A 12291-nucleotide genomic window follows, 5' to 3' on the forward strand; every position below is an offset into this window, starting at 1 on the left:
CCGAGGTGTAACGATTATCCATAAGCACATGACACTAATTAAAGTGACAGTATTTAATAAACTCATTTCATTTCACAACATCGAAAATGTCACATAACAATTATCCATAAAATAACCATAAACAAGATATCACAAAATATGGCAAATTTGATATTGTTTATTTTTACTAATATCCTAAGGTCTTTGATGTCGTTTTCTTCACAATCATAAATCAACCAAGATGCAAACCTGCAACATTTCATAAAATAAAGTTTGTCAATACAAAGGTTGGTGAGCAATTCATAAGTTTAATCATATTAGTATATAATAAAGATAGCCACAAAACTTGCATACGAAACGATAAATAAAAGTGGTAATTTGGATAAATAGATATCGCTAAACACATTAGCGACACCTAGCTATAAGGGGATGCCAAATAGTCTCGGATTTTATAGTTATCGTTAATTGCATTACGTTAACGACACCTTGCTATAAGGGGATGCCAAATAGTCTAGGATTTTATAGTTCCACCAACCAAAAGCGATAAACACATAGGCATATAAGCATAGTTCCATCAACCAAAAGCGATAAACACATAGGCATATAAGCATAGAACACCAAATCGAGCAATTATTTAGGTAAAGTATACAACTACGTTTGTAGTTTAAGATTCAAATATAAAGCATTTTGTTGAATAAGTATGAAATGTCACCCCCAAAATAAAAGATGGAAAATGGGGTATGAAGTACTCACCTTCAAGTAGTAAACTTGAAAGATGATAATTTGGAGATTTGTCGGAACGACGAGTTTAACGCACAATGCCTAAAAAGAAAAGAAGTCTTGAATTTAGAAATGTTGTCTTGAAGGTCTTTAAACAAAATAAATGTTGAGAAATGTAAATAATTAAAGTTCAAGGTTTAAAATGTGACTATTTAAGAATTTATAATAATAACCCTTTAAAAATGTAAGTTTGCTCGAAACCGGGTTAAAGTATCTAACCTTAATATTTACTCAACCTATTTTAAGTAATAAGGTGGATAAAATGCAAGAATGCAAATCCCCTTGGAATAAAGATACTAAAACGGTTTTTTTTATCGAGTGTTCGGGTTGTCGGTTCGGGTCTTGATAATTGGTCAAACCCAAAGTCAACTTTCCAAAATATTGAATGTTATGAGATAACTCAATAAAATTTAATAAGACTTAACCAAGTATGTAGTTCCATTGTTTTAGAACTAACATCGCACGTTAAGCGAGTGTTCGGTTTTGTCGGTCCAAACTTTGTTATGAGATCAAGTTGGATCCAACATTTCCAAGTACTTAAGAAAATATTTAAAAATCAATTTGTAACTATTTTTAAAGAAATATACAAGTCTTGATGGCTAAAAAAACACACTTGTGTGTCTTAAGCGAGTAAGAATCGGTTTGGTTCGGTTTCCATCTCACAACAAGTTCATAGATGGTTTCCACATGTCCAAACACTAAAGGACTTGTATAATAATGTACAAATAAAAAATACCAAAAGTTAACAATAAAATCTTTAAACAAAAGTTTGGTTTTCGGTTCGAATCGTGTTTCGGGTTAAGACCGAGGTAAGATTCTACAAACCCATAACCATAGAATTTGTAAAAATGATTTTAGAAACTTAGATCTAACAATAAGTATGTTTAAACAATTATTTAACAAAACTAGTAACAAAGTTCGGTTTACGGTTTAGAGCTGTTTACGGTTAAACTGAAGCATAGACTCTTAAAAACCCATAACCATGGAACTTGTAAACATGACCAACAAACTAAAATAAGCAAGATTAATATGTATGAACAAGTTATATAAATGTATATATATCAAGGATACAAAGTCCTCCATGAAGCCTTGCCTTATGAGGTCCGAAACCTCACCGACAAGAATCGGAGAAGTAACTAACAAAGGTAAACAAGGGGTGTATATTATATATATGTTGCACAACCATAACAAGTATTAATAAGGCTACATAAACTAATTAAGATGAAAGACTAAAAACCTTCAAGAGCACTTAAGAAGATAACCTTGAATCTTTGATGTTTGAGAGAGTTTTTGTTTTTTTTTGGAGTTGTAGCAAGGGAAAATGAAGATGAAAGGTGGTGTATATATAGGGTAATGTTGGTGGTCAAATATGGGTGTGAGACACAAGAGTTTTCATGCAAAATGGATCAGGACAAAAACACAAAACAACAAAAAAAAAATAAATAATAAATAAATAAATAAAAATAAAAATAAAAATAGGATGTTTTCAAGACCCAACAAGTGTGAAACAATATTGTAACATAAATCCATCATTTTGATTTTAACATAAGCTTCGGTTTACAAATCGGGTCGGTTTACATAATAAACAAATACAAAAACGAATACAAACAAGACCCGAAATTGACGAATGTCACAATTACAACTTGTTAATTTCAAAGTAAATTCATGCATAATGCAAATAATTCATAAAACAATTCCTAAAAAGATATCACAACACATTCAACCTCGAATCCATTACATCTTGAGCAATAGCATCTCGTATCACCACCATATACATATCATCATCATTCGTTCGCCTTGTACTTGGACCTTATTCATGAACTTCATTACTAGTACGACCATGAGGGGGATTGTAGGATTCTTCTTGTGCAATGTCAAATGCATCATCAAACATGCCGGCCTTTCTAATAAAGTTATGGATCGCCATTGATGCTAACACAATTTTTACCTGGTGCTCGTACTTGTAATTAACATGCATATCTCTTAACAACACCCACCTAGCTTTCCACACTCCAAAAGTTCGTTCAATGATGTTGCTCAATGATGAGTGGTGATAATTAAATGCCTATTTCGGTCCGCGAGGAGCACGCATAGCACTAGTATGACCACGTTGAAAATCGGGTAGATGTAACGAATGTCCGTACCTTTGTATGGAGCGAGATACCCTTTAGTATTTGGGTATCCGGCATCAACAACGTAGTATTTCTCTGAAAATAAAACCAACATCGTTATTCGTTTCGTACAACTATTAATAACTTAAAGGTTGCATTACTTAAAAAATTATACTAACCACCCGTTGGATGTGGAAACGAAGGTCTGGTCTCTATAAGGCTTCATTAAAAATTCTTGTGTCATGTGCGGTCCCCTCCCATCCGGCCCATACAAACGTAAAGCACATGTCAAAATCACAAACAATCATTATGTTTTGTGTAGCATATCCCTTTCGACCAATGTACTTTGCTTGATCAGTCTGTGGTACTGATGCCCTCACGTGTGTCCCATCTATAGCACCGATGCAATCATAAAAATAAAAATAGATATCATAATTAAATCGTTTGTTAAAGTTTAAATACTATTAAAGTAACAGAAGCAGTGAATAATACCTTAAACATTGGATAGTATCGAGGATTTTTTTCAATATATGCAGGTACTTGCTCATTATAGTTTGCGGCTGGCCTAATGAGAACAACACTCATCTTACGCACGGCTTCCAAAACTGTATGGAAGTGTTTATGTATGGTTTCCTCGGAATGATTAAAAGTTTCTTGCACAAACCTATTCGTACATCCATGAGCCAAAGTCATCAAGAAGATTCCGACTGACTCCTCAACAGACATATTACGTGTTTGCTTCAATCCGTAATTAGTAACAAGATCTTTGCATAACTGTCTAAAAACCGGTATGTTCATTCTAAGCATTTCATAACAACGTCTAGGATGGCCATTTAATATATCATTAATAAATATGTTTTCTGTGTGATCCGAGGTGTGACATGGCGTTTGTGCGCTACGCATGTTGTGAATAGTTAGTATCCCTTTTACAGCTACTACACATAACTTTTTGAATTCAATGTCCTCGTTCTCCCGATAGTCTTCATCACCATCAATTTCCATCCTACAGTAGTACCAAAACCATATAAGCATATATATAATTGATAATCTACCATAAAACATAATCCATTTGTGACATTAAAGAAAACACAAATTATAAAACATAATGGCGAATGATAATACGAATATTAAATGTCAAGCAATAACACATAGCGTCAAAATAACAACACATAATTTCAAACGACAACATATGAGATCAAACGATAACACAAGTCCAAAAGATAACATATAAATCAAACGATAACACAATGTCAAACGCCAAATCCTTCTTCCATAAGTAACTTAAGGAACTCCATCTTTCCTTCGTGAGTTTTTGGAAACATAAAAGCGCCACGAGTTATCTTATTGAGGAAGCAACGCTATGCTAGTGAATAATTTCTGGAACCTTCGTTGAAACCTGGAAAAGTGAGGCCAATGTTCATGCAATCTTCTATTGTTGGAGAGGAATCATTTGGTGGATAGGTTTGTGTGCTTTTGGTTGATATGGCATCCAATACAACTTCTATCTTTTTCTCTATAGACGAAGTTTTACTCTTGGTTGAACGATTGTTTGCAACATTCTTCTTCCTTTTATTCAAACTACTTTCACCGAAACTAGGAAAAATATGCATATCATCACCAAAATTATTTTTATCACTATCTCCTTTGCCCTCTATATTTTCCTCACGTCGAACATTGCTTTGAAACTGTAAAGGAGTCATAGCTTGATCTCCAACGGCAACAGAATCCCGAAACAAAGGACCATAATGCGTCTCATATATCTCCAAATTTGTGTTCCTAAATTTAGCAAACTCTTTATCCACCTACAATTTGCATTTATAAATAATTTATAAGGATTATAGAAAATATGAGAATTACTATGTTGCACACACACTAAATTCAGATTTTACCTTTATTTTCTCCTCCCACCACTCAGGCGATGCATCGATTAAGCTTCTCGTCCCACCGATTCCAGTTTCAAGCCTCATTAAGCGATCATACAGCTTCCAATCCTTTTTCATGCTGTCCCATTTGTTTCTACGTTGTTTTTTTATCTAAGGTTTTACCCGTTCTTTCCTTCATGGTTTTTCCTAAATTCTCCCACCCAACCTTATTGAAGGTACTACTGGATCTATTCCCCTTTATACATTCATTTAAGCAAGCATTGACAAACTCCATGAATGTATCATTACTCCAGACTACTTTCAGTTTATATTTTTTTGTTGATGTTTCACAATCAATATCATTAGGTTGGATTCATCCATGATCTGATAACACTTTCTCATAATTTCAAAATAACCAAATAAGAGAACCAAAATAATAAACTAGAATAACGAGCATGAATTTTATCAAAAAAAAAAAAGATAATTGATATTTACAATAAACCAGATTTTGATAACCAAATAAACTACCATAAAGTCAACAAACGTCAATAATTTGTAATGATAAAAATAGAAATCCAAAATTTATGTAACAGGCTTTTTAATAGATATTTTTTATATGAATGCATTCTGTATACAACAAAGGGTAAATGCCAAAAATGATGTGGGTGACGAAATCAACCTGCTATCTATTTATATGTCATCCATGACAATTTTTCAATCCAAGATTTTAATCAAAATTTCATGAGCAATAAACTACAACATATCAAAATAATAGCAAACCACAATCTCAATAAAAAGAAAAAAGAAAAGAAACAAGCATACCTCGTCGGAGATAACAGGCCGCCGGAGGCGTAGGTCGGAGAGTCGTCGGCGTCGGAATAGTTTGAAAACTCTCTTCTCGTATTTTCAAGTTTCCTTCTATGGTTTCCCTCTTTTTTTAGGTTGGTAGTTGAAGAAACGTGGATCTCTCGCTGGTAGCAGATCTACTTTCCTCGGGTATGATTAAACTGTTTCACCGATGGTTCTTCTGGATCCGTGTTCTTCCACCTACAAAATGAACAGCGCCGTTACTTACCCCTCAGAAAGGGACAGAGGGGTCCTCTTTGGGGTAACCCTCCGGCGTGAGAATCAGTATCTTTGTGGAGAAGATAATAATGTGTGAGTCAGTGAATCTCAAGAGTATTGCTGAATCGCTGAATACTCTTGATTGTGTGACTGTGTGTTTTCTGTAACTGACTGTGAGTGAATATAATTCAATATGATTGAATGTGATATCACTGCTTGTAACTGTCAATGATTGAGTGTGAATGTGTCATCAAAGTGGAGTTGATGCTGTATTTATAGTGCTAGGGTTTCCACTGGTTGGGCTCAGCCTCGTTGGCCTCCTCCAATCGCACTGCGCCACGTGTCCTCTGGGACACCTGGCGCTTTCTCGTTGGTTGTAATCATGTGGTAGCACATGTGTCATGCTGAGTTGTCGACCTTTCATTTGGCAGCTGTCAACATCAGCATATTCTTACTCCTTAAAAAGATGCCTTCTGGAAGATTGTCTGACGTGCACAATCAAGGTTGCCCTAATCCTGATTTGGATAAGGACGAGGTTGATTATGTGCAGGTGTGATATGCGCCCATCCTGAGGATGCGCGAAGTCTTCTTTTTATTCTCACGCGCAGATATTTCATGCGCAGGTGTGATATGCATGAGCGTGTGATATGCGCCGCGCGCTGGTGCGCCACGCGCATATGTGACGTGCGAGCATATGTGATGTGCAAGAGCATGTGATATGCGCCGCGCGTTGATGCGCCGCGCGCATATGTGATGCGCGGGCATATGATGCCTGAGCATGTTTTGTATGCGCCATGCGCCTGGGTTTTGGCTTTGTGCCTTCATAATGTCTTTATCTTGTGGGTTGACCCGCCTTGCTTGGTGTTGAGGCGGGTACATACCTCTTCAAGCCCCCCCAGTCTAATGTGTGTCTTATCTTGCGCGAGCGCGGTAAGATAGATATTAGACTCACTGAATTGTCCTTTTAAAGGGGGTTTTGTCGTTTTCTTGGTTGTTTCCATCGTCGGGCGAAGTTCTATCCATTTGGTTGAAAACGAAAGGTCCAAACACGTGGTTGGTTGGTAATGACGTGCGCCGTAAACGTGTCAGACGTTTCGTGTGCTCGAGGTGCTACAGTTGCCTTTCATGTCCCCTCACACAGCTGTCTTGAACACGTGTCGCACTCGCATTGGTTAGTACCTGCGAGTGGGGGCGCGTCTCTGTTCCGTGGCAGGTCGGTTACATCTTTATGTCCCCTCACACAGCTGTTAGGGACACGTGTCGCGCCTTCGTTGGCTTGCCCCTGCGAGTGGGGGCGCGTGAAATCCGATCAGCTGCCACATTTCTCTCTCCTGGGCCTATAAAAGCAGGCCCTTAGGAAATTTTTATCTTCATCTTCATTGTTGCTAAAATTCAAGTTTCTGCTTTCACATTCTGATTTGAGTGTTTATATCGATTCGAATCCTCGATTATCGGCTATTGCAGTTGTATGTCTGATAGTTCATACTCGTCTAGCCCTTCAATCACCTCTGTTGCCTCTCGAAGACGCCGTGTGAAATCTGTGGTGATGTCGACATTGAAGCAAAAGGGGAAGGGGAAGAAGGTTGCTGAGACCACATCGGAGGAAGTAGGGAGGACCAAGGCCACCAAAAGGTGGAATGAAATCCCCTGCAAATTGAAGCAGGCAGATCTCGACCACCTCATCACCTCTCAGGGCTTTCCCACCCTGTTTGGCTGCATGTTGCCTAGGTCCGGGCAAACGGCGGCGGACCCGCCTGCCGGCTATATATCCCTATATAGCCACTTTTTCACCCACTGCAACCTTCGTCTCCCGATGACAAGGTTTGTGGGTGCACTGCTGAAGTTCTATGGGATTCATATATCCCAAGTCCATCCGTTTGGACTCGTGCGCGTGACTCACTTTGAGTTCATGTGCAAATCCCAGCGCGAGGAACCCACTCCTCGGCGCTTTCAGTATTTTTATAAGGCCAAGATCCAAGACAATTGGATCTCTTTTATTCCTCGCAGTCAGAAGGTGAAGTGCTCCACTGTTTCATTCAAGAGCCTTCATGACTGGTCTGAGAGGTTTTTTTACATTAGGGCCGGTGTGATCCCCATCCGTATGACCATGCGCTCTATCACTTCTGCGCCTGCGGATGAGGGTGTCCTCAAGAACCCAACTGGCGCCTGGGTTAAGAAACTGACCGCTGAACCATCCCCGCGAAGAAAATTTGCGAGGAGGCGCTGGTTGGGGTCGGCATGAGTAAGCTTTGGGCCGATAGCGCGCTTGAGCCCGTTATCCAAGTCGACGGGTTGTGTAAGTTTATTTCATTGGTTTATTTATTTTTCCTGCGCGAACATAATTCTTTTGCTGATATCACTTGATTTGTCTTTGCGCAGTCACCAAGGATTACATCCTTGCCGCTTATGATGAACATGTGGAGGGCGGCTCCGTCGAACTTGGCGCTGGGGAGGTTGGTTTCCCGGATCGCTTCGATGACATGTTCATCCCAGTGGATCTGGATTTTGACTTTGAGGGTGACGCGCCTGGTAAGCCTTCGCACTTATGCTCATTCCTTTAGAATATCCAAGCTTATTAACAGTTATGTTGGTTGTTTTTGTAGATGCGCTTGAAAACTACGAGCTAGAGCTCGCGGAAGAGGAGGAGGAGGAAGAGGAGGCGCCCCTACTAAAGCGCAAAGCTAAGGGGAAATCTGGCGCAGGGGCCAGTAAGAAACAGAAGAAAGATGACACCCCTGTCGCTCATCCCCATGCTCAAACGAAGGGACCAAAGGAAACCCAGGTGTTTACCACCAAGGTTTCTTTAGCTTCCTTGCCTGTGAGAGTGGGCAGGCCTCCTGTCCACTCGAGGTATGGGGGCGTCGCCTCCTCCGTTCGCGCGGCTGAAGAGAGAAGCAGTGCCGCGCCTGCAACAGGTATACTTTGCTTATCTTCATCTGGCTGAATCGTTATTAAACCTTTTCTCCTTTGAATGTTTGCAGAACCGGCGACGGTAGGAGATGAGCCACAGGCGCCACAAGATGCCGAGGCTGCGTCCCCTGTTCTACCCTCTGAAAAGGGTAGAATGAATTTTATGGCGATGTTCGCCGCGCGAACAGAATTGCGCCAAGGTATGTTTTGCACACTTGTCTTCTTTATTTTTCCCTTTGGAGTCAGTCATAAACCATTTTTCCTTGTTTATTTGTTCATAGGAGTTGTAGCTGGCGCAACAGTTGCTGGTGATACTCCTGGCGCCGCTGCCGGCGCCGCTGGTTCTGGTCCTGCTCCTGCTAGTGCTGAGTCTCCCTTATTGGGATTACCAAGGAGCAGGAAACCGTATTGCGCGCCGAACTGGCGGCGTCGAGACCTCCCTCGCCTCCTCCTGCACGCAGCCCTCCCCGCGAGGCTGGTTTAGAGACTTCCAGGTCGCAGGAGAAGAGGCCTGTTGAAGAAGATGAGGAGGACGAGGGGGTTCAAGCTGAAGACTCCTTGGGAGACCGCGCCAGCCCTGCGATGCCGCAAGTGTTCGCAGCGCAGACTTCTGGTGGGGCTGGCGCTGACTTTCCTGCTTCATCCCCGCATGTATGTATTGATTTGTTGGTCCGCTGCGCGTACCTCCATATAAGCATGTTTTATGACTTAGAGCATTATGTTTTATGACTTAGAACTTTTCTTGTGTTTTGCAGGAAGGTGACCACGTTTACCGCCCGAGATGGAATATTAATGAAGAGAGTTCCTTTCAATCCATGGGCGTATGCGAGGACTTCTGGGCTCATGCCGTGCCTCCTACTGAAAGGAGGTATCAGGAGGAGCGCACCCGCGCGGACTTGCTGAACGACCATGTTTTCGCTGGGTCGGCTTTCTTCGCTGCTTCCCAAGAGCTTCGTCGTGATTATATTAAAGTACGCGACGCTCTTGTGGAAGCCCAGCGAGAGGCTAAGGTGGCCGCCTGGAACCTGTCTGATGCTCGCGCGCGAGCTGAGAAACTCCAGGCGGAGCTCAGTGAAAACCGAGCAAGTGCCAACACCGCATACATCAAGCGCGGGCATGAGCTCCAAGCTGCGCGGGAGAAGCAGCAGTTGGCGGAGGCCGAAGTTGCCAAGTACGCGCGCAGAGTGCGTGTCTTGGAACAGCAGGCCGAGGCGCGTGACCAAGCTATCGTCCAGAGTATCACTGAGAAATCATCACTGGAGAGCGAGGTTGCGCGCCTGAAAAGGGATTTGGCGGCCGCGCAGGCCGATAGAGATGAGGCCTTGGCGACGGCGGCGTCTAGCCAGGAAGCACTTGGTGCTGCGCAGGCGGAGAAAGAAAAAATTTTGGCGGCAGCAGCGTCTGATAAGGAGGACTAAAAAAGACTAAGGAAACTGTTGAGTTATTAAACTCTCAGGTTCCTGCCCTCGAGACGTCTGTTGCTGGCCTCGCGCAGGATCGCCAATGGCTGGTGTCACAGGGCATGGCTCGCTGCGCTTTGGCGATGAAATATTCCGCCGAGTTTCAAGCCCTTGTGATGGACTGCAATGCCGCCGCGCGCTTGGTGGGCCGAGCTGAAGGGTTTACGGATGGGTATGACTATGGCATGTTGAAGAAGAACCCATCCGAGTACCCTTACAAGAGCGACGCGGCCTGCGCGGACATGGCCGCGGTGGGGGAAAAGTATATGAATACTCCCATCCCCATCCTTATGCAGGTACCTTGGTTTTAATGAGTTTTACTTGACTAATTTTTCCAAGTGTTTTATACTCAATGTTTTTCTAATGATTTACAGATAGCTGCGCTTGCTGACCAGCCCGACCTCGGCGCGCTAAAGAAGTTGCTTGATGAATGCGAGAGGGCTGGTGGCGATGATGGTGGCGCGGGGGATGTTGCCCCTGCCAGCGGCTCTGGCGCGACGAAAGAATCTGCTCCTGACACCGTTGTGATCGAAGACTCCAATGAGGAGGAAGAACTTGACTATGGTCAGTTTGGGGATGAGGAGCAGACCGCGCCAGATGCTGCGGGAGATGATGAGGGTGATGAAGCGGCTGACGTCGACGTGGAGACTTGAGAAGCCCTTCATCAAATTTTGTATATTTATTTATTTATTTATTTTTTTTTTTGTACTTGTAATTTGTAACTCATCATACTTGTAAATTTCAATGCAACTCGCTGGTAGCAGATCTACTTTCCTCGGGTATGATTAAACTGTTTCACCGATGGTTCTTCTGGATCCGTGTTCTTCCACCTACAAAATGAACAGCGCCGTTACTTACCCCTCAGAAAGGGACAGAGGGGTCCTCTTTGGGGTAACCCTCCGGCGTGAGAATCAGTATCTTTGTGGAGAAGATAATAATGTGTGAGTCAGTGAATCTCAAGAGTATTGCTGAATCGCTGAATACTCTTGATTGTGTGACTGTGTGTTTTCTGTAACTGACTGTGAGTGAATATAATTCAATATGATTGAATGTGATATCACTGCTTGTAACTGTCAATGATTGAGTGTGAATGTGTCATCAAAGTGGAGTTGATGCTGTATTTATAGTGCTAGGGTTTCCACTGGTTGGGCTCAGCCTCGTTGGCCTCCTCCAATCGCACTGCGCCACGTGTCCTCTGGGACACCTGGCGCTTTCTCGTTGGTTGTAATCATGTGGTAGCACATGTGTCATGCTGAGTTGTCGACCTTTCATTTGGCAGCTGTCAACATCAGCATATTCTTACTCCTTAAAAAGATGCCTTCTGGAAGATTGTCTGACGTGCACAATCAAGGTTGCCCTAATCCTGATTTGGATAAGGACGAGGTTGATTATGTGCAGGTGTGATATGCGCCCATCCTGAGGATGCGCGAAGTCTTCTTTTTATTCTCACGCGCAGATATTTCATGCGCAGGTGTGATATGCATGAGCGTGTGATATGCGCCGCGCGCTGGTGCGCCACGCGCATATGTGACGCGCGAGCATATGTGATGTGCAAGAGCATGTGATATGCGCCGCGCGTTGATGCGCCGCGCGCATATGTGATGCGCGAGCATATGATGCCTGAGCATGTTTTGTATGCGCCATGCGCCTGGGTTTTGGCTTTGTGCCTTCATAATGTCTTTATCTTGTGGGTTGACCCGCCTTGCTTGGTGTTGAGGCGGGTACATACCTCTTCAGTAGTGGTGAGTAATATTTGTAGTTGGTGATGAGTTAATGAAGTTGCAGATTGTTGTTGATGATGAGTAATGGATCTTGATGGAGATGAAGTTGGTAGAGTAATAAAGTTTGGTAGAGTAACGAAGTTGCAGGTTGTTGGTAGGTATTTATGTAATTAGTTTTTATAAAAGCAAAAGTATCATCCAAAAGCTTAGAATTTTTGCTTCTAAGAATCATCTAACACTTAACAAATAGCAAAACTTAAAAGTGATTCTAGGTTACCCAAACATACTTATTTGCTTATTTGCTTTTTGAAAAGTAAAAAAGCAATTTTAAGAAGCTTACCCAAACACCCACTAAAACCTAACCATAACTTAATACTAAATACATGTTATTCGTACACCCTTT

At 42.0% G+C, this 12291-nt stretch overlaps 1 pseudogene; it reads right to left on the bottom strand.

Moving 5' to 3' along the window:
* Window positions 1-2569: 2569 nt before the first annotated feature.
* Window positions 2570-3872, bottom strand: LOC143531911 (uncharacterized; annotated as a pseudogene).
* Between the last annotated feature and the right edge of the window lie 8419 nt (window positions 3873-12291).

The sequence above is a fragment of the Bidens hawaiensis genome, unplaced genomic scaffold (assembly GCF_021521415.1).
Source record: "Bidens hawaiensis isolate Kalapana, Puna unplaced genomic scaffold, B.hawaiensis_p1.1 tig00009285_1, whole genome shotgun sequence".
Lineage (NCBI taxonomy): Eukaryota > Viridiplantae > Streptophyta > Magnoliopsida > Asterales > Asteraceae > Bidens > Bidens hawaiensis.